Here is a 21,064-nt window from a genome sequence, read left to right as displayed (position 1 = left end):
CAGCCGACAGCGCCATTTTGATGGTGTTTTTTTTCTTTTCAACACAGCAATATAATAGGCACTTACTAATAAGTGAAAGTGTGCGCCGCCATTTTGATGAAGTGACATGTTTTTTCAAATACATACATTAGTATATTCATTATGTAAACTAGGGAATAGGTCATTAAGGGATCAGTAACATGTCAGCAGTCTGCATTATGAATACCTAAGAAGAGCACCACATGAAGCCCCCCTACAGGCCTGCCCTAGGGCACGAGCATATCATTAAATCAAAATTGAAAATAAGGATTAAAAAAGAAGCACAAGACGGATTTCATCAACAAAGGTGCTATTTTAATCAGTATAACGGCGCCAACCTGACACTGTGTGTAGGTTTCTATGCACAGTCCTGCTGACAGGTTCCCTTTAAAAAACAGAAAACAAATTAAAAGACTATGACTTGTTAGTTCTGCTCTTATGTTTTTTATATTGCATATATAGCAAACCGTACTGATTCTCTCACAGGAGAGAATATACGGCATTGTAAATGAGTCCTATAACTTAGTTTTTCTCTGAAACACTGCAGCATTTCAGAATCAAGCATAGATGTCTGCAATCATGCAGTCGGTGTCTAAAGCATGCTGCCCGTTGATCATGCAACATGTATCAGTTGTCAGAATCCCTTTCAAAACGAAAAAATCCAAAATTACTTTTTTTGATTCCCTCGTACTTCCAAAGGGTTGAATAAAAAGTGATCAAAAGTAAATGCACACCAAAATTAAAGCAATAAAATCTACATCTTGTCATGTAAAGAAATAATCCCTCCCATAGAGTAGCTTCATTAACCCCTTAATGACTGCTGATATGCCTTTTAACGGCGGCAGTTAGGGGTAATTTTTCCTCAGCGCTGCTTTTTAACTGCGCTAAGAAATAAGGTTATAGCGTCCCACAGCATCAGAAATTCTCTGAGGTCTCGGCTACCGGGGGTATCTGAGACCCCGAAGAACATGATGCGGGTCAGATTTTACTATCCCCATTGTAGCAATAACCGTGTTTCACGGAATAACTGCAACCGCTGAAAAAAGGTCTGATTTCTCTTTTATTTCTCTCTCTTCTGATATGATCTAGCACATCAGAGGAGAGAGAAATGGTGTCCCATGAGTCCCTCCGGTACCTCCTGCATCCCCCGTTGATGTCCCCCGGCTCTCAGCATCTTCCAGGAACAAAATGGCAGGTGCATGCTCAGAGCGCCCGCCAAAATCTGAAGGCCGGCATCCAGTAAAAAAAGGAAATTTCTTCTATCGGTTCATTTTAATCAGTGTGATAGACCCTAAGCACAGTGATCAAAATAAAAAAGATAGTAAATCAAACCCCCTTTATCACACTCTTAGTTAGGTAAAAATAATAGAATTTAAAAATTTATTTATTTCTATTTTTCCATTATGGTTAGGGCTGGGGATAGGGTTAGGGTTGTCTTGGGGTTAGGGTTGTGATTTTGATGTTAAGGTTGTGGTTAGGGTTATGGTTAGGGTTGGGATTAGGGCTGTGTTAGGGTTGGAAGTAGAATTGAAGGGCTTCCACTGTTTAGGTACATCAGGGGGTCTCCAATCCCGACATGGCGCCCGCCATTGATTCCAGCTAATTTTGCGTTCAAAAAGTCAAATGGTGCTCTCTCCATTCTAAGCCCTGCCATGATCCCAAACAGTGACTTTTCTCCACATACGGGGTATCAGCGTACTCAAGAGAAATTGCACAATGAATTTTGTTGTCCATTTTCTCCTGATACCCTTGTAAAAAAAAAAAAGTTTGGTTCCAAAGAACATTTTTTATGAAAAAAGTTAAATGTTCTTTTTTTTCCTTCCACATTGCTTTAGATCTCATGAAGCACCTGAAGGGTTAATAAACTTCTTGAATGTGTATGTGAGCACCGTGAGGGTTATAATTTTTAGAATGGTGTCAATTTTGGGCATTTTCTGTTATATTGATACCCAAACTCACTTCAAATGTGAGGTGGTCCCTAAAAGAAATGGTTTTGTACATTTTGTTGGAAAGATGAAAAATCGCTGGTCAAATTTTAACCCTTATAGCGTCCTGACAAAGAAAAAATGATTCCAAAATTGTGATGATGTAAAGTAGACATGTGGGAAATGTTATTTATTACCTATCTTGTGCAATATGTGTTAGGGTTTGCGGAACGCACCAAATATATTTATTGATGTGATTGGTGCGTTCGCAACCCGGGATCCACCGTGCAGGAAATATCCTGCTGCTAAGTAAATGGCAGCACAATATGGCGGTATTAACCAGCTCTGTTAGCTTCACAGAGCAGCTGAGAAAGCAAAGCTCTGTGCCCTGTTAACTCTCACAGAGACACAGGCTAACTACCCAGAAGAGAGCAGTCAGTGGTCATGCATGCACACAACACTCCTAGCCGGAGGTGCCAGCATTCTAGGGGCTTATTTCAGCCGGGTCCCTGAATACTCTCATACACAATCTCCTCGCCGGAGGTGCCAGCATTCTAGGGGCTTATTTCAGCCGGGTCCCTGAACACATTCACGCATATGACCACAGTGGCGCAAAGCATGTAACTTTAGAAGATACTAGCGCATGGCCATGCGGCCATGCGAGCCTTGAATAGCTGCAGCATGTACAGGACCTTAAAAAAGAGGACCAATGAGAGACTGCTACAGAGTCTGCGTACCTACAGGACCTTCCTAGAAAGACCAATAGACTTGGCTGCAGTACCTGAACATGTGACCCTTGATCTCCACTGAGAGATCTTACCCTGGGCATGCTCAGTGTGTGCAAAGCAGGACTTAGTCCCAGAAAAGCCTGTTTGCCGTAGATCACTGGAGGGTACAATAGCAGAGCCTGGAGAGGCAGCAAAAACCCTTTGCACTAAATCAGACTCAGTGAGACGATGGGACCGACGTCTCCGCTGAGCAGGCTCCACTGCGGCAGATGGAGAATGGGAGACCGCAGCAGAGACGGATCGAGATTCCCCCTGTGCAGCAGAGGAAACTCGACTCCTAACATTACCCCCCCTCCTAGGGCCCCCCTCCTTGAGCCTCGCTACGCTCAAAAGCTGCAATGAGCAGCGGAGCCCGAATGTGCTCTACAGGCTCCCAGGTTCTATCCTCTGGACCGTGACCCTTCCAATCCACCAGATAAAATTTCTTGCCAGGTACCACCTTGCACCCCACGATAGCATTCACCTCAAACTCATCCGTGGATGAACCCGATGTCCTGGCAGATGACTCAGAAAACCGGGACAAATGAACGGGCTTTAAGAGGGAAACGTGAAATGTATCGGTGATAACAAGGCGTGGAGGAATAGCCAAACGGTAGACCACAGGGTTCACCTGTTCCAGAACCTTGAACGGACCAATGTAGTGAGGCGCAAACTTAGTGGACTCAACTCGCAGCCTGATGTTACGGGCGGAGAGCCACACTAAGTCGCCAGGAGCAAAGGTCGGAGCGGGACGGCGGTGTGTATCAGCTGAGACCCTCATTCTCTCCTTGGAGGCCCAGATGGCATCCTGTGTGCGGTCCCAGATTTCACGTGCCTGCACCGCCCAGTCTGCCACCCTAGAATCGGTGGATGACACGGGCATGGGCACAGGGACACGCGGATGCTGGCCGTAATTAAGGAGAAAAGGAGTCTGACCAGTGGAATCGGCTACAGCGTTGTTCAAGGCAAATTCCTCCCAAGGTAGCAAAGATGCACAGTCATCCTGCCTAGCAGAGACAAAATGTCGCAAGTATGTCACCAGGGTCTGATTGGTTCTCTCTACCAACCCATTCGTCTCAGGATGATATGCAGAGGAGAGATTCAGCTCTATGCTGAGTAAACGGCAGAGCTCTCTCCAAAACCGAGACGCAAACTGGTGACCCCGGTCACTGACAACTTTATCAGGCATTCCATGTAAGCGGAAAATATGTTTAATGAAAAACGCCGCCAAGGCATGTGCAGAAGGTAACCGTGGTAGCATCACCAAATGCACCATTTTCAAGAAATGATCGGTGATGACCCAAATGATGGTACAGCCGCGAGACTTGGGCAAACCCACCACAAAGTCCATCCCGACCATCTCCCAGGGTCTGTCTGCCACCAGCATGGGGTAAAGTAACCCAGCAGGCCGTTGCCATGAAGACTGATTCTGGGCGCAGGAGACACATGCCCGAATATAGTCCCCGACGTCACGGGCCATATGCGGCCACCAGTATGTCCTTGCCAAAAGCTCAGATGTCCTCTTGGTTCCAAAATGTCCACCCACTCTGGACGAGTGAGCCCAAGAGAGAACCTCCGGTCGCAAATTCGCTGGCAAGAAAGTCTTGCCCAGGGGCACGGACTCTAGCGAAATCAGAGCCACAGTTCTCAGGCTCTCAGAGGGGACAATAAGCCGAGGCTCCTCATCCTCCTCCTCAGATGACACTACGGAGCGGGAGAGAGCGTCGGCACGAATGTTCTTCTCCCCAGAGAGAAAATGGAGAGTAAAATGGAACCGCGAGAAGAACAGGGACCATCTGGCCTGGCGAGAATTCAGCCCCTGGGCCGTCTGTATGTACACCAAGTTTTTGTGGTCGGTGAATACTTGGAAGGGAAAGAGAGCACCCTCCAAGAGGTGTCTCCACTCAGAAAAAGCTAACTTCATTGCTAGCAACTCCCTGTCCCCGATGGAATAATTCCTCTCCGCTGGTGTGAAGGTTTTGGAGAAGAAAAAGCAAGGATGCTTCCGACCTTGAGCATCCTTTTGGAAAAGGACTGCTCCACCACCAACGGATGAGGCATCCACCTCCATTATAAATGGCTTATTTACATCGGGGTGATGTAGAATAGGAGCGCTAGCGAAGTGTGACTTAATCAAAAGGAATGCCTTGGAGACATCCTCCGACCACAACTTGGGATTTGCTCCCTTCTTGGTGAGGGCAACGAAGGGAGCTACCAAAGTTGAAAAGTGTGGAATGAACTGGCGATAGTAATTGATGAACCCCATAAAGCGCTGCACCGCTTTAAGTGAATGGGGTTCCTGCCAGTCCATCACAGCCTGTAGTTTGGCAGGATCCATAGCCAAACCCTGGGCAGAGATGATATAACCAAGGAATGGCAAGGACTCCTGCTCAAACACACACTTCTCCAACTTGGCGTAGAGGGAGTTTGCCCATAAGAGGTTGAAGACTTTGCGAACATCTCTCCGGTGGGAGTCAATATCTGGAGAGTAAATGGGAATATCATCCAGATAGACTACGACTGAGGTGGTGAGCATCTCCAGGAAGATGTCGTTCACAAAGTCCTAGAAAACGGCTGCGTCACAACACAGTGCCTGAAGGGCATCACCAGATATTCATAGTGCCCATCCCTGGTGTTAAAAGCTGTCTTCCACTCGTCCCCCTCACAAATGCGAATCAGGTTATAAGCACCCCGCAAATCTAATTTAGTAAATACCCTTGCTCCCCGTAGCTTATCAAAGAGCTCAGATATCAGGGGTAGTGGGTACTTGTTTTTAACGGTGATGGCGTTAGGACCCCTGTAGTCAATGCATGGATGTAATTCTCCACTCTTCTTCTGCACGAAGAAGAACCCAGCCCCTGCAGGTGACACTGACTTCCTAATAAAACCTCTTGCCAGATTCTCTTGGATATACTGAGACATTGCCTCCATCTCGGGGAGATAACGGATAGACTCGACCCCGGGGAGGCTCAGCACCAGGCAAGAGATCGATAGGACAGTCATAGGGGTGGTGAGGCGGAAGGGTCTCCGCAGCCCTTTTGGGAACACGTCCGCATAAGGCCAATAGTGCCTGGGGAGAGAGGAAAGATCTGCGGGTACCTCAGTTGTAGCAACCTGAACGCACTCCCTCTGACATCTACCCTCACAGGATTTACTCCATCCCAAAATTTTCCCTGAGGACCACTCTATATGAGGAGAATGAAAATGAAGCCAGGGTATCCCCATCAGGATCTCATCAACTCCCTCAGGAAGGACCAAAAGAGAAATAATCTCCTGATGTGATGGAGATACAGAAAGAGTGAAAGGGATGGTTTGGTGTGTAATCTGTGAAGGTAGTTTCGACCCATTTACCACTCGAATTGTTATTGGCTTGGCGAGCATCACCCAGGGTATTGCGTGTCGCTGAGTGAAAGCGGATGACATAAAATTGCCCTCCACCCCAGAGTCCACGCAAAGCTCTACCATAAGAGTGGATGGGCCTATGGTAATTGTCCCCTTGAAGGACAATTTTGAGGTAAACGTCGCTGTGTCTAATGTACCTCCTCCAACTGCCACTAGACGCTGACGTTTCCTCGACCGCTGCAGATACTTGGAGGCAAGATGTCCGGACTGCTGGCAAACATGACAGACCCTAAGGGCATGAGCGGCCTGGGACTTAGAGCCCGCTCGTGACCCCTCTATGGCCTCATGTGACTCGGGCGCCTGGACCGGAGATTCCAAAGGTCTGGCGAAGGTGGGAGCCAGCCGAAACCTCTGTTTACACTGGGCTCGCTCCAACCCTCGCTCGTGAAAATGAAGGTCTATGCAAGTTGATATAGATATGAGCTCCTCCAGTGTAGCGGGAATCTCTCTAGTGGCCAAAGCATCCTTCACATGGTCAGCCAGCCCCCTCCAAAATACTGGGATGAGGGTTTTATCTGACCTCTCCAACTCAGACGCTAAAGTCCGGAAGAGAATGGCAAATTGGCTGACCGTAGTCGAACCCTGAGTCAATGCCAGCAGTTGGAGCGCCGTATCATGGGTGACTTGAGGTCCTATGAAGACCTGATTCAGAGTGCCCAGAAACCGAGGAACACTCTGCACCACATGATCGTTGCGCTCCCACAGCGGCGTAGCCCACTCCAAAGCTCTGTCCGACAGGAGAGAAATTACAAATCCCTCCTTTGCCCGCTCTGTGGGAAAACGTGCAGCCAGGAGCTCGAGATGTATACCGCACTGGTTCACGAATCCCCTACAGGACTTACTGTCCCCAGAGAATTTTTCAGGCAACGGAAGGTGGGATAAGGTCGGAACAGAGGTGGCAGTGGGTAAAGCTGCTGCAGTCATGCTAGCAGCCTGAACAGCAATTGCGGTAACATCCACCGCCGAGGTGGCACGCTCGAGAGATGCCAACCGGCCCTCCAGCAGCTGGATGTACCCCTGCAATCGCTTTTCGTCTGCCATTACTTAGCCAGATCCTGGCGCTAGTATATTGTTAGGGTTTGTTGAACGCACCGAATATATTTATTGATGTGATTAGTGCGTTCGCAACCCGGGATCCACCGTGCAGGAAATAACCTGCCGCTAAGTAAATGACGGCACAATATGGCGGTATTAACCAGCTCTGTTAGCTTCACAGAGCGGCCAAGAAAGCAAAGCTCTGTGCCCTGTTAACTCTCACAGACACACAGGCTAACTACCCAGAAGAGAGCAGTCAGTGGTCATGCATGCACACAACACTCCTCGCCGGAGGTGCCAGCATTCTAGGGGCTTATTTCAGCCGGGTCCCTGAATATTCTCATACACAATCTCCTCACCAGAGGTGCCAGCATTCTAGGGGCTTATTTCAGCCGGGTCCCTGAACACATTCACGCATATGACCACAGTGGCGCAAAGCATGTAACTTTAGAAGATACTAGCGCATGGCCGTGCGGCCATGCGAGCCTTAAATAGCTGCAGCATGTACAGGACCTTAAAAAAGAGGACCAATGAGAGACTGCTACTGAGTCTGCATACCTACAGGACCTTCCTAGAAAGACCAATAGACTTGGCTGCAGTACCTGAACATGTGACCCTTGATCTCTACTGAGAGATCTTACCCTGGGCATGCTCAGTGTGTGTAAAGCAGGACTTAGTTCCAGAAAAGCCTGTTTGCTGTAGATCAGTGCAGGGTACAATAGCAGAGCCTGGAGAGGCAGCAAAAACCCTTTGCACTGAATCAGACTCAGTGAGACGCTGGGACCGACGTTTCCGCTGAGCAGGCTCCACTGCGGCCGATGGAGAATGGGAGACCGCAGCAGAGACGGATCGAGATTCCCCCTGTGCAGCAGAGGAAACTCGACTCCTAACAATATGCCTCTCTGATTTAAGGGCACAAAAGTTAAAAGTTTGAAAATTACAATATTTTAAAAATTTTGGCCAAATTTCCATTTTTTTCAGAAATAAACACAAGTCATATCGAAGAAATTTTACCACTAACATGAATTACAATATGTCATGAAAAAACAGTCTCAGAATCAGTGGAATCCGTTCCAGAGCTATAACCTCATAAGTTGACAGTGGTTAGAATTGTAAAAATTGGCTCGGTTATTAAGTACAAAATTGACTATGTCACTAACGATTTAATGGAAAAGTGCTAAGCTTATGATTCTCAGAATATAGCAACACAAACATTTTTTTTCTTTAGGATATTTATTATAGGTAATGCAATATGAAAGAAAATATATAAATTTGGCATCAACATAATCAATCTGCCCGCAGAACATAGTAAACATTTGATTTGTGCGGCAAGTGAAAGGTATAATATTTTACATGTGAAAAACAACATTAGAGTTGCTGTTTTATTTCAACTTCTCTCTAAACAGTGTTAATAAAATGTAGCTATTGGGTTATATGCATCCTCAAAAGGCACTGCTGAAAATAACAACTCACCCTCCAAAAAACAAGCTCTCTTACAGCATTAATGGAAAAATTAAAAAAATAATATAGCTCCTGTAATGCAACAAAATAAAAGTGAGGACATTAAGGCCAAATTAGACTTGGTACTTAACAGAAACCTGACAGCTAAGTGCGGTGCATATTCTTAATTAAATACCCTTCCAAACAAACTTTTTGCACTGTATATTTGATTGTTGTACATGGCAAACAATTTCATAAATCATGATAAAATGATTTGTAAGAGTTGGCGTCACCATCAGATTTTTCAAATCTCCAGTGTGAGCGAGATTTTTTTCCTCTTGTACGCAATGACCAGGTGTACATTGTCTGGCTTTTTAAGTGCACTGCCTATGTGGGATTCGGTGGTGGTACTGTGGCGGTATAAGAACAGTTGTACTTGCAGTGTTCTCCTTCTTTATATTGTCTGCTATGTGATCAGCAAATTGCGTAGCCATGATGCGCTCCCCAGACGTTTGCAGTGTACCTATCAAACCAGGAATGTACATCTGACTTCACAGCGCACTAAAAAGAACAAATGAAGGTCACATGCGCAAGATTTGCAAGAAGCTAACAGTGACGCCACCTGTTGCATATCAAGTTATCACGTCCACCAGGGTATAACATTATTAGTGGGGCAATTTCTCTGAAAAAAAAAAACTTTTAGCACCCTCTGTGTGGGCTCAGTTCTAGTCTAGTGGGTGCTGACCTGTGCTTTGAGCAGTCATCTGTACACAGTGAGTGCAGTGTAATTACTTCCTGACTGACATCCTGCTTTGCGCCGCCCCATTGCCTGGTAGGGAGCTATGGCAGGGAGACTACAAGTTTATTTTCTTCCTGCAGGCAGACATCCATTTCAACAGCCACATATAGTATGTTTAAAATCGCATTAACTTGCAGATTATCACTATGGCTAAATATACCGATAAATACCATTTTTTATATGAGAGGTTCCAGTTTATATTATAAAAATATAAGTACCAAAATGCTTTCTCTATGCAGTAGTCATATCTTTTCTGCACAAATATACTTTCAGATATTAGTTTTGATTTGTATTCCCAAAGCATTTTCAAGACAGTTTTTTATTGTATACAATCCATCCTAGAGAAAAGATAAATGTGTTTTTAAAATTAGTTAAAACATTCTTTAAATAGCATCTCTGCAACCCGCAGGAGATAATAGTGTCACACCAGATAATAGCTTCCTATGTGTCGCTAGCGCACAGGTGAAGCTGCGGGAGCAGGAAAAGGACACTCAGGCAGAATGCTGACAGATGGCAGATTGCATTGACTTTTCAACATAATGATGGGGTTGGAATGCTAAGTGTACAATACTGATAGCTATTAATTTCTCATCTTGTCAGATTACCAGAGGTTTATAGGTAGCGCCCTTTATAGAGCTGACAAGATTCACAGCAGCCATAAGTGATGCAATCAAATGATAAACAAGAACATTGCAAAATATAAGAGACCGTTTAAGGTTTGAAAGAAAAAATATCAATAAAATGTCTGAATTTAGGATGTCGTGTCATTTATTATACAACACTGTATTATTTCTGAATACTTCAGTAAAGTAAATAACCAGCATTAGCATTCTAAAATGTTTCTATCAGTCTACAAAATCCAAATTTGTTTCAGCTGTCAGTTATTTGTTTTGTTCTAATCATTTACATAGGATCTAACCTAATGTCTACATCTATATAACTGCTCCATACAAGTTTTCAGTTGCAGTAAAAAAGAATATATAACATTCTGTTAGAAGTGCACATTAATAATATGCAGTAACATCTGTTCCAGTGCAAACTTTTTAAAGGATTAATTAGACCCATTGAATCATTGGCCAGTATTCATTGAGGTGTTGATTTTTTTACTGTATGACGTAGAGTAGGAGGATGAACTAGTCAACACACAGGTATGCCATTTAACAATGTACATGCATAATATTAAAAACAGTACAAAATGAGTCAAGCAACTACATGTTGCTTCAGACATTGAATGTTGTGACAAAGGCACTGGCAGAGTACTTGAGGGCACATACTTTTCACTTAGGCTAATAGCCTCAATGATTTGAAACCTAGAAGTTTGCTCCAGCACACTATGTGCTGAGAGGGGTTAGTCAGCCGATTTAAGGGCTGGATTTTTGTGAACAACCATAGAGCTGATGGGAAGTTGTTCACCATACCTCCATCCCAGGGTGTGGTCTGGGATATAAATAGTCACTAGTAGTGTTGAGCATTCCGATACCGCAAGTATCGGGTATCGGCCGATACTTGCGGGTATCGGAATTCCGATACCGAGATCCGATACTTTTGTGGTATCGGGTATCGGTATCGAAACAACATTAATGTGTAAAAGAAAGAATTAAAATAAAAAATATTGCTATACTCACCTCTCCGACGCAGCCTGCACCTTACCGAGGGAACCGGCAGCGTTCTTTGCTTAAAATGCGCGCTTTTCCTTCCTTCCGTGACGTCACGGCTTCTGATTGGTCGCGTGCCGCCCATGTGGCCGCAACGCAACCAATCACAGCAAGCCGTGACGTAATTTTAGGTCCTTCAGTATTTTAAAATTACGTTCCGGCGTTGTGATTGGTCGCGTCGCGGTCACATGGGCGACGCGACCAATCACAAGCCGTGACGTCACGGGAGGCTGGACACGCGCGCATTTTAAAATGCACGCGTCTCCTGCCTCCCGTGACGTCACGGCTTGTGATTGGTCGCGTCGCCCATGTGACCGCGACGCGACCAATCACAACGCCGGAACGTAATTTTAAAATACTGAAGGACCTAAAATTACGTCACGGCTTGCTGTGATTGGTCGCGTCGCGGCCACATGGGCGGCGCGCGACCAATCACAAGCCGGGACTTCACGTAAGGAAGTTAAAGCGCGAATTTTAAGCAAACAACGCTGCCGGTTCCCTCGGTAAGGTGCAGGCTGCGTCGGAGAGGTGAGTATAGCAATATTTTTTATTTTAATTCTTTATTTTACACATTAATATGGTTCCCAGGGCCTGAAGGAGAGTTTCCTCTCCTTCAGACCCTGGGAACCATCAGGAATACCGTCCGATACATGAGTCCCATTGACTTGTATTGGTATCGGGTATCGGTATCGGATTAGATCCGATACTTTGCCGGTATCGGCCGATACTTTCCGATACCGATACTTTCAAGTATCGGACGGTATCGCTCAACACTAGTCACTAGGTGTTCAGTGTGTCTGGAGAAGCTAGCTCTAGAGAGGTGTTCCTGTTGGTGCTAATCAGAAATTTGTGTTTTGCTAACCCTGAGTGTGCAGATGCTTGCAGATGTATGGACTGTGATAGATTACTTCCTGTTTTTCCCAAAGGGCTGTGTTTATTTTTATTTCACCATGGTTTATGCTGCATGTACATAATAAACCAGTGAAAGACTTAAAGAGACAGTGTTCCCTTGACTACATCTGTGTACAGCTGAGTGAGTCGACTTACCACAATGTACTATGCAGAGCATGGTCACTCCTTCAAAAACTGCCTACCCAACCATGCCTCACAAACACTAGTTAGCATCTCACCAATGAGGCCAAACTCACAGTTTTCTAAGCATTTCATTAAAGGGAACCTGTCACCTCGTTTTTCCGCTATAAGATGTGGCCACTGCCTTTCGGGCTTATCTACAGCATTCTATAATGCTGTAGATAAGCTTCTGGTCTGACCTGAAAGAGAAGAAAAACAAATTTTATTATTCTCACCCGGGGCCGGTCCAGTCCGATGGGTGTCGCAGGTCCCAGGTCCGGCGCCTCCCATCTTCATGCAATGTCATCATCCTGCTTGCTTCGTGCCATGCTCCTGCACAGGTGTACTGATCTGCCTTTTTGAGGCAGGCATTGTTAAACCAAATCTGCCACCTATTGGCCCAAGTTTCCAATTTATCCAGATTCATCTGCAGAATACTATCTTCTCTTGTACTGACTGCTTTATACAGTTTTGTATCATTTGCAAATATCGATATTTTGTTGTGTAAACCTAAACCTTTACTATGTAAACCTTTTATGAACTGGTTTGAGAATCAATACATCCATAATGATCTTAATCCTTTTTTGTAGGATATTTAGGTTTCCTGAGGGGTCTAGTTTCCAAAATGGTGCCACCTGTGGGAGATTTTTACTGTTTAGGCACATCAGAGGCTCTCCAAAAGCGAAATAGCATCTGCTAATTTTCCCAGCAAATTTTGCATTCAAAAAGTCAAATGGCACTCCTTCCCTCCCCAACTCTGCCATGCACCCATTCAGTAGTTTTCCTCCACGTATGGGGTATCATCATGCTCAGGAGAAATTGCACAAAATATTTTGGTGTCCATTTTTTCCTGTTACCCTTGATTAAATAAAAAAGGGTCTAAAGTAAAATTTTTGAGAAGAAAGTGAAATGTTCATTTTTTTGCACATTCCAAAAATTCCTGTGAAGCACCTGAAGGGTTAGTAAACTTCTTGAAAGTGGTTTCTAGCACTTTGAGAGTAAAAGTTTTTAGAATGGTGCAGTTTTTAGAATGGTATCACTTTTCCACATAGATTAGCACTTCTTGCCATCAGGGATCAATTGCAAAGATACTCAGGTTACACGTCCGAACTGCTTGAGTACATCATCTGTGTAGTGGATTTTTTGTTGAAAAACAATTATTTTATGTTTATAAAAAAAATTTTTTTTGCAAAATCAGGGTTGTGCAATGGGGGCTAAATTTAGCCTCTCATTGGCAATAATTTTTATGAACTGGTTTGAGGATCAATACATCTATAACGATCATAATCCTTTTTTGGAGGATGTTTATGTATACATCTGCTACATAGATGATGTCCTGGTGGTTTGGAGGAGTGGTCCCTGTAAAATTGTTTCCTTTTTTGAATATCTTAAGAATAACCCCTATAACATGTCATTCACCTTTTCCAGCAAAGAAAAAAGCTGATCAAAAAAGCAGAGAGGAATGACTTACAAAGCAATAGATCTAGTGTAGAGTCCTCGAGTTCCCTGATTGTTTTCTCTACCGCTTATAACAATCAATACAGTTAAATTATTTCTACTGTAAAAAAGTACTTACCGATTTTAAACATTTGACCCTGTAGTGTAAAAAATATTGGAAAATGGGGTAAAATTTGTTTCAAAAAGGGGTCTATTGGGAATGTACTGTCTCCAAGTGACCACATGAATAGGGTTAATTTTAGTACAGTGGGTCAAACAAATTGGTTGACAACAAAAGGCTCCTATCGGTGTAGCCACAAAACATGTGGAACTTGCAGGTATATGAGCAATTCCAATCAGTTTGTTTCTTATCAGACATGAGAAACTTTCAACATAAAATCGATGATGAATTGTGGGAGCAAGTTCTTAGTGTACCTTATCTCAAGTGAGAAATGCAGAGTGCAATATGTTGGGTGCACCACCAGAACATTGCGCAAAGGGTTATCAGAACATATTTATGATGTAAAAAACTGTACAACGTGCGGTTTGTCCGGAGTTTCAAAGCATTTTCTTCATGTTCACTCTGGCCATGGGTCTCATTTAAAAGTCACTGCAATTGAAAAAATAAATATGAGACACCGAGAAGGGGACATAGTGCATGAAATGTATAAAAGAAGCACACTGGATTCTGCATTTAAACACTAGAGCACCCTTAGGTTTGAATCAGAAAATAGATTTAAGTTATTTTTATTAAGAAAGAAGGAAGTGGAAAGAAAAGGAAAAAAAAAAGGAAATTTTTTTTAGAGAGCTTTTTTTAATACAAAAATAATCTTTGGGATGTTGCTCCATAGCGTTTGATTTACATGTGATATGTAGTTTCTTATGTGTGGAGCATACCTTAATGATTGGTATGTGTTCTAACATTGATTAATCATCAGCTGTTTCACAAATGTAATTTCCTCTGTTGAGCAGGATATAAAGTCAGGAGCTTTGCTTTTTACTCATTAATAATAATGAGTCATTATAATTAAGACTCACACGGGTCAAAACGTGTAAAGTTTTATTCTCATGTGGGACTAGCTATCCTTTTCTGTCTTGATCTCTAGCAATGTTTTTAAGAGGATTTGTATAAAGATAAAGCTTTTATTATCAAGAAGATGTGCTGGATAATCATGGATTAATGTCACTTTTGGGTATTTTTTTTATCATACCCAAAAGTCACTTCAAATGTGGGGTGGTCCCTAAAAAAATTGTTTGGAAAATTTTGTTGGAAAAAGGAGAAATCGCTGGTCAACTTTTAACCCTCTATAACTTCCTAACAACAACAAAAAATTGGTTAAAATTTTTTGTTGATGTAAAGTAGACATGTGTGAAATGTTATTTATTAACTATTTTGTGCAACACAGCGCTCTGATTTAAGGGAATACAAATTCAAAGTTTGAAAATTGCAAAATGTTTCAAATGTTTGCCAAATTTCCAATTTTTTTCACAAATAAACACAAGTTATATATAAAAAAAAGTTTACCATTATCATGAAGTCCAATATGTCACGAAAAATTCTCTAAGAATAAGTGGGATCCATTGAAGTATAACAATTGCAGAATTGTAAAAATTAGCCTGTTTATTAATGTGCAAATCACCTTGGGCGTAAAGGGGTTAAACTTGTTTTTTTCAAGGAGGAACATAGGCAGTATGTCAATCTTCTTACATTTGCATGAAAGCAAATTGATTAAGGCTACCTAAGCTTCCCCTAGAAACTAGTCAGTGAAAAACAGACAGTGAAAAATAGTGTAAGTTAGTTGTCAATCAGTAGAGATGAGCAAATCTTTTAAAATTCAAATTTGGCTGCTTCTCCTAAATTCTCCCAAAATGGATATTTGCAGCGAGGAGAGAGAATGTGAAACCTGCTGACCATAATAGCTTTCACTTTACTGGAGAGAGAGAACAACATTGATCATAAGAGCTTACACTCTACAGGAGATAGAAACTTGCACAGTCTCTCTGTGGATGGAGAATGACTGTGCCCACAAACTGTGCTCCACTTGGAGAGGCTGACCTGTGATGGCCCAGATACTGACCACAACTCAAGGCATGATAATCTTTAAGATGTTATAGCCGCAGAGCATTGTGGGAAATCCAGTGCAGCAATGCAAAATGACACTTACCTGCTCTCTGATGCTTGAACAGTGTGAGGAATAGTGCTGGGAAAGTTTTCTTATTTCTTTTTGTGAACCACAAGTTGAATCTCAAAATGTTCGAATTCACGTGAAACTATGAATTTCAGGAATTTTCAGGTAATTCAACTAAAACTCGATCCTCTGCAATTCGATCTGCTCATCTCTAGTTATCAGTCTGGCATTCATTTGTGGAAGGACTTTTCTTGAATGAGCAAACTTGATCCACAAATCTGAAGGAAAATCAGACATCTATCTTTGTTTTTTGCTTGTCTTTAATCCCTTTATTTGTTTTATCCCTCCCTCCAAAAAATACTGGAAAGCAAAAAGATATATACAGTACATTATAATGGATATGTGTTTTTTAACAGAAAAAAACCCAGAACATATAGTACAGAACTTAGACTTGTGAATGTGGCTTAAATTCCAGCTTCTTCCTCTGTAAAGTAGTTTTATAAATATATACACTTCGAATGAACAAGCAACTAAATTACATTGATGTGGCCAATTTTGTTACAAATCAATCTTTTCTTTGAAAGTAATTACATTATTTAAAAAAAAAATGTCTGATGTTTCAACAGTGTTATGTGACTAGACCGCGTAACCTCTCATTATTTCTAAAATATTTTAAAAAGCTTCATCTATCTGTGCCTCAATTTTATTTGATATGACTTATCCTCTTTACCCTGATCTCTGCCCTGGCAACAAATCTAGATCATTAAAAAGCATCATTAGGCTGCCAGTCAGTCTTCAAAATTCCCTGAAGACATAACCACATGCACTTGGGGTGGTTTGTGAATTGTCCACAGTGGTCTTTATCCTGATGTATTTAAAGACTAATTAGGAATTTATGAAGAGTACAATCTAATAATTATTCAGCAAGGGGCTAAAACGATAATAAAGTACATGTACTGAATATCATAACATCTTTTTTTCTGCATGAACCTTGAAATAAAATCTAAAACAGATTAATTAGTTGACATTTCAATGCCTATTTTAATAAGGTCATTGTATAAGTGCCACACTTCATGAGTTTTTTCCCCTTCCCGCAGAGGTCAAAAATTGTAAATGTACCATGGGGACTTAAATCTGAATTGTAAAACTTTTTTGCTCAAATTCAGATTTTGTTTCCATTTGAATATTTTTTTTGTACAGAATTATGCTGGCATATATAACAAATGTTTACCCGTAGAGGTGTAAGAAAAATAAAGACAGGTGATGAGTGAATTCACCTGACAAGAAGAGATTCCCAACATTGAAGTTAAATGTTTTGAATCTCTTCTTGTCAGGTGAATTCACTCATCACCTGCCTTTAGTTTTTCATATGAATTTTTGATGTGACTAAGGCCGAGGTCACACTTGCGAGAGTGATGAGAAAAACTTGCGTGAGCCTCTCGCATCAATACCGGAAACTGCCGCTGGCACTCGGGACCGGAGCGTTCAGCTGCATAGAAATGCATGCTGCCGTACACTTCGGTCTGGAGTGCCGGTGGCAGTGCCCGGTATTGATGCGAGAGGCTCACATCAGATTCCCAACTGTGACCCCGGCCTAACACTTACTTTGTGTTCTGGACTTATGATTTGTCCATAGAGGAGTAACAAGCAATTTGGCAATCAGAAGGTGTTCTCTAGTACCTGACATCAAGACGTTGACAGAAGATTCTCTAAAGGGAACCTGTCAACTGCTTCATATAGCCCTCACTGAAATCAAAATGTGGTAGTAAAAAGCATGCTGTTTTGCACAGTGTGTGTGCGTGTATGTGTTTGTGTCTTAGCAGCATGTGCCCACCACTGTTTGGAAACAGCTTAATTTAATCATTATAAGCAGGGTCTCCCCCCTATGTTGCTGATAGGCCAGGTTCACAAAATGGCGGGGTTCCCTTGAGCATATTTCAGTTTGTATACATTCATATATAGACATATGTTCATACAGTGGCACATAAGTATTTAATACACTGCTGATACACTGCTGATTTTGCAAGCTTTCCCACCTACAAAGAATGGAGAGGTCTGTAATTTTTATCACAGTTACCCTTCAACGATGAAAGTCAGAATTTAAAATAAAAAGTTCAGAAAATCACATTGTATAATTTATACATAATTAATTAGCATTGTATTGCATGAATTAATTATTTGATACAATAGAAAAACAAATTAATATTTGGTAAAGAAACATTTGTTTGCTATTACAGAGGTCAGACATTTCCTGTAGTTCTTGATCAAGTTTGCACAGAGTGCAGCAGAGATTTTGGTCCACTCCTCCATACAGATCTTTTCCAGGTCTTTCAAATTTTGGGGCTGTCGCTGGGCAATAATGAGTTTCAGCTTCCTCCAAAGAGTTTCTGTTGGATTTAGGTCTGTAGACTTGCTAGGCCACTCCAGAACCTTGAAATGCTTCTTACGGAGCCACTGCTTAGTTGCCCTGGCTGTGTGTTTTGAGTCATTGTCATGCTGTAAGACCCATTCACTACCCATCTTCAATGCTCTTACTGAGGGAAAGAGGTTGTTGGGCAAAACCTTGAGATACATGACCCCATCCATAATAATAATGATAATAATGATCTTTATTTTTATATAGCACCAACATATTCCGCAGCACTTTACAGTTTGCACTCATTATCATCACTGTCTCTGATGGGGCTCACAATCTAAATTCCCTATTAGAATGTCTTTGGAACGTGGGAGGAAACCGGAGAACCGAGATGAAACACACGCAAACACTGGAAGAATATACAAACAAACTTGCAGTTGTTGTCCAAGGTGGGATTTGAATTCCGGACTCCAGCGCTGCAAAGTTGCAGTTCTAACCACTGAGCCACCATGCTGCCCTTATCTATTCACCCTTCAATACAACACAGTCATTCTGTCCTCTTTGCAGAAAAGCACTTTAACCCCTTCATGACGTTGGGATTTTCCATTTTTCCATGTTTGTTTTTCGCTCCCCTCTTTCCCAGAGCCATAACTTTTTTATTTTTCTGTCAATTTGGCCATGTGAGGGCTCATTTTTTGTGGGACGAGTTGTACTTTTGAACGACATCATTGATTTTAGCATGTCGTGTACTAGAAAATGGGAAAAAAATTCCAAGTGCAGTGAAATTGCAAAAAAAGTGCAGTCCCACACTTGTTTTTTGTTTGGCTTTTTTGCTAGGTTCACTAAATGCTAAAACTGACCTGCTATTTTGATTCTCCAGGTCAGTACGAGTTCATGGACACCTAACATGTCTAGGTTATTTTTTACCTAAGTAATGAAAAAAAATTCCAAACTTTGCTAAAAAAAAAAAAAAATTGTGCCATTTTCCGATACTCGTAGCGTCTCCATTTTTCATGATCTGGGGTCGGTTGAGGGCTTATTTTTTGCATGCCGAGCTGGCATTTTTAATTATTCCAATGTGGTGCAGATATGTTCTTTTGATCGCCCGTTATTGCATTTTAATGCACTGTCGCGGCGACCAAAAAAACGTAATTCTGGCGTTTCGATTTTTTTTCTCGTTACGCCGTTTAGCGATCAGGTTAATGCTTTTTTTATTGATAGATCTGGCGATTCTGAACGTGGCAATACCAAATATGTGTAGGTTTTAATTTTTTTATTGATTTATTTTGATTGGGGCGAAAGGGGGGTGATTTAAACTTTTATATTTTTTTTATGTTTTTCACATTTTTTTTTACTTTTTTTTAACTTTTGCCATGCTTCAATAGCCTCCATGGGAGGCTATAAGCTGGCACAACGCGATTGCCTCTGCTACATGTAGAAAATCTGCTGCTATGTAGTAGAAAATCAGGTGTGCTGTGAGAGCCGACCACCGACCACAGGGTGGCGCTCACAGCTGCCAGGGATCAGTAACCATAGAGGTTTCAAGGACCTCTATGGTTACAATGGAGAAGCATCGCCGACCTCCGATCATGTGACGGGGGTTCGGCGATGCGCTCATATCCGGCCGCCCGGCCGGATGTGGTAGTTAAATGCCGCTGTCTGCATTTGACAGCAGCATTTAACTAGTTAATAGCGGCGGGTGAATCGCGATTTCACCTGCCGCTATTGCGGGCACATGTCAGCTGTTCAAAACAGCTGACATGTCCCAGCTTTGATGCGGGCTCACCGCGGAGCCCTGCATCAAAGCAGGGGAGCTGACCTCTGACGTACTATCCCGTCCGAGGTCAGTAAGGGGTTAAAGTATGACATTACCGCACTATGCTTCACAGTTGGGAAGCTGTTATTGGGGTTGTACTCATCCTCCTTCTTCCTCCAAACATGGCGAGTGGAGTTGATACCAAAAAGATCTATTTTGGTCATATCTAACCACATGACCTTCTCCCATGCCTCCTCTGGATCACCCAGATGGTCATTGGCAAATTTCAAATGGACCTGGACATGTGCTGGTGTGAGCAGGAGGGCATTGTGTGCCCTGCAGGATTTTAATCCCTCATGGCACAGTGTGTTATTAAGTTAATGTTTGATACTGTGGTCAAACTCTCTTCAGGTCATTGACCAGGGGGGTGCATGCACAGTGCACCCACTAGCACCCAGCAACAGCAGGAATTTTTTCTTTTGGTTCTACACTTTTGAACACTTTGATAAACCCTGTCCCAGTTATCAAAAGCATAATAAATTATTAAATATGGCAGCAGTTGGGCTGCGTATCACTGTGCACGCACTTATCATCCCTATTGTGTCATCCCCCTAGTCAGAATAAATTTTTTCTTTCATTTTATTATTAGTGATGAGCGAGTATGCTCATTACTCGGGTTTCTCCAAGCATGCTCAGGTGGTCTCCGAGTATTTCGACGTGATCGGAGATTTAGTTTATGTCGATGCAGCTGCATGATTTGCGTCTGCTAGCTGGCTTGAATTCATGTGAGGGTTGCTCAACAAACATTCAACCCCCACATGTATTCAAGCTGTCTAGCAGCAGCAAATCATGCAGCTGCGGCGACATAAACTAAATCTCCAAGCACGCCAAAATACCACCTTAGCATGCTCGTAGAAACCTGACTAAAGAGCACACTCGTTCATCACTATTTATTATATTTATTTTTTCATTCTTTGCTGTTAGGGATAGGGTTAGACTTAGGATTAGGGTTAGACGTAGAGTTAGGCCTTGGCTTTGGGTTAAACGTAAGGTAAAAATTGGGGTTAGGGTTAGGTTTAGGCTTAAGGTTTTTTTCAAAAGTTGCATAATATGATGACAATATGACGACTAGAGATGAGCGAACCTTTCAAGGTTTATTTCGATTCGTTGAACATCCAGACGTTCGACGAACATGTTCAACAAACGTACCTGAACCCCATTCAATTCAATGGATGACGAAGCCTCACATATACACAAGACCTTAATGAGTGACA

Source organism: Ranitomeya variabilis, chromosome 8 (assembly GCF_051348905.1).
Source record: "Ranitomeya variabilis isolate aRanVar5 chromosome 8, aRanVar5.hap1, whole genome shotgun sequence".
Classification (NCBI taxonomy): domain Eukaryota; kingdom Metazoa; phylum Chordata; class Amphibia; order Anura; family Dendrobatidae; genus Ranitomeya; species Ranitomeya variabilis.
The sequence above is the reverse complement of the archived record's forward strand: the minus strand, read 5'-3'. Positions refer to the sequence as shown.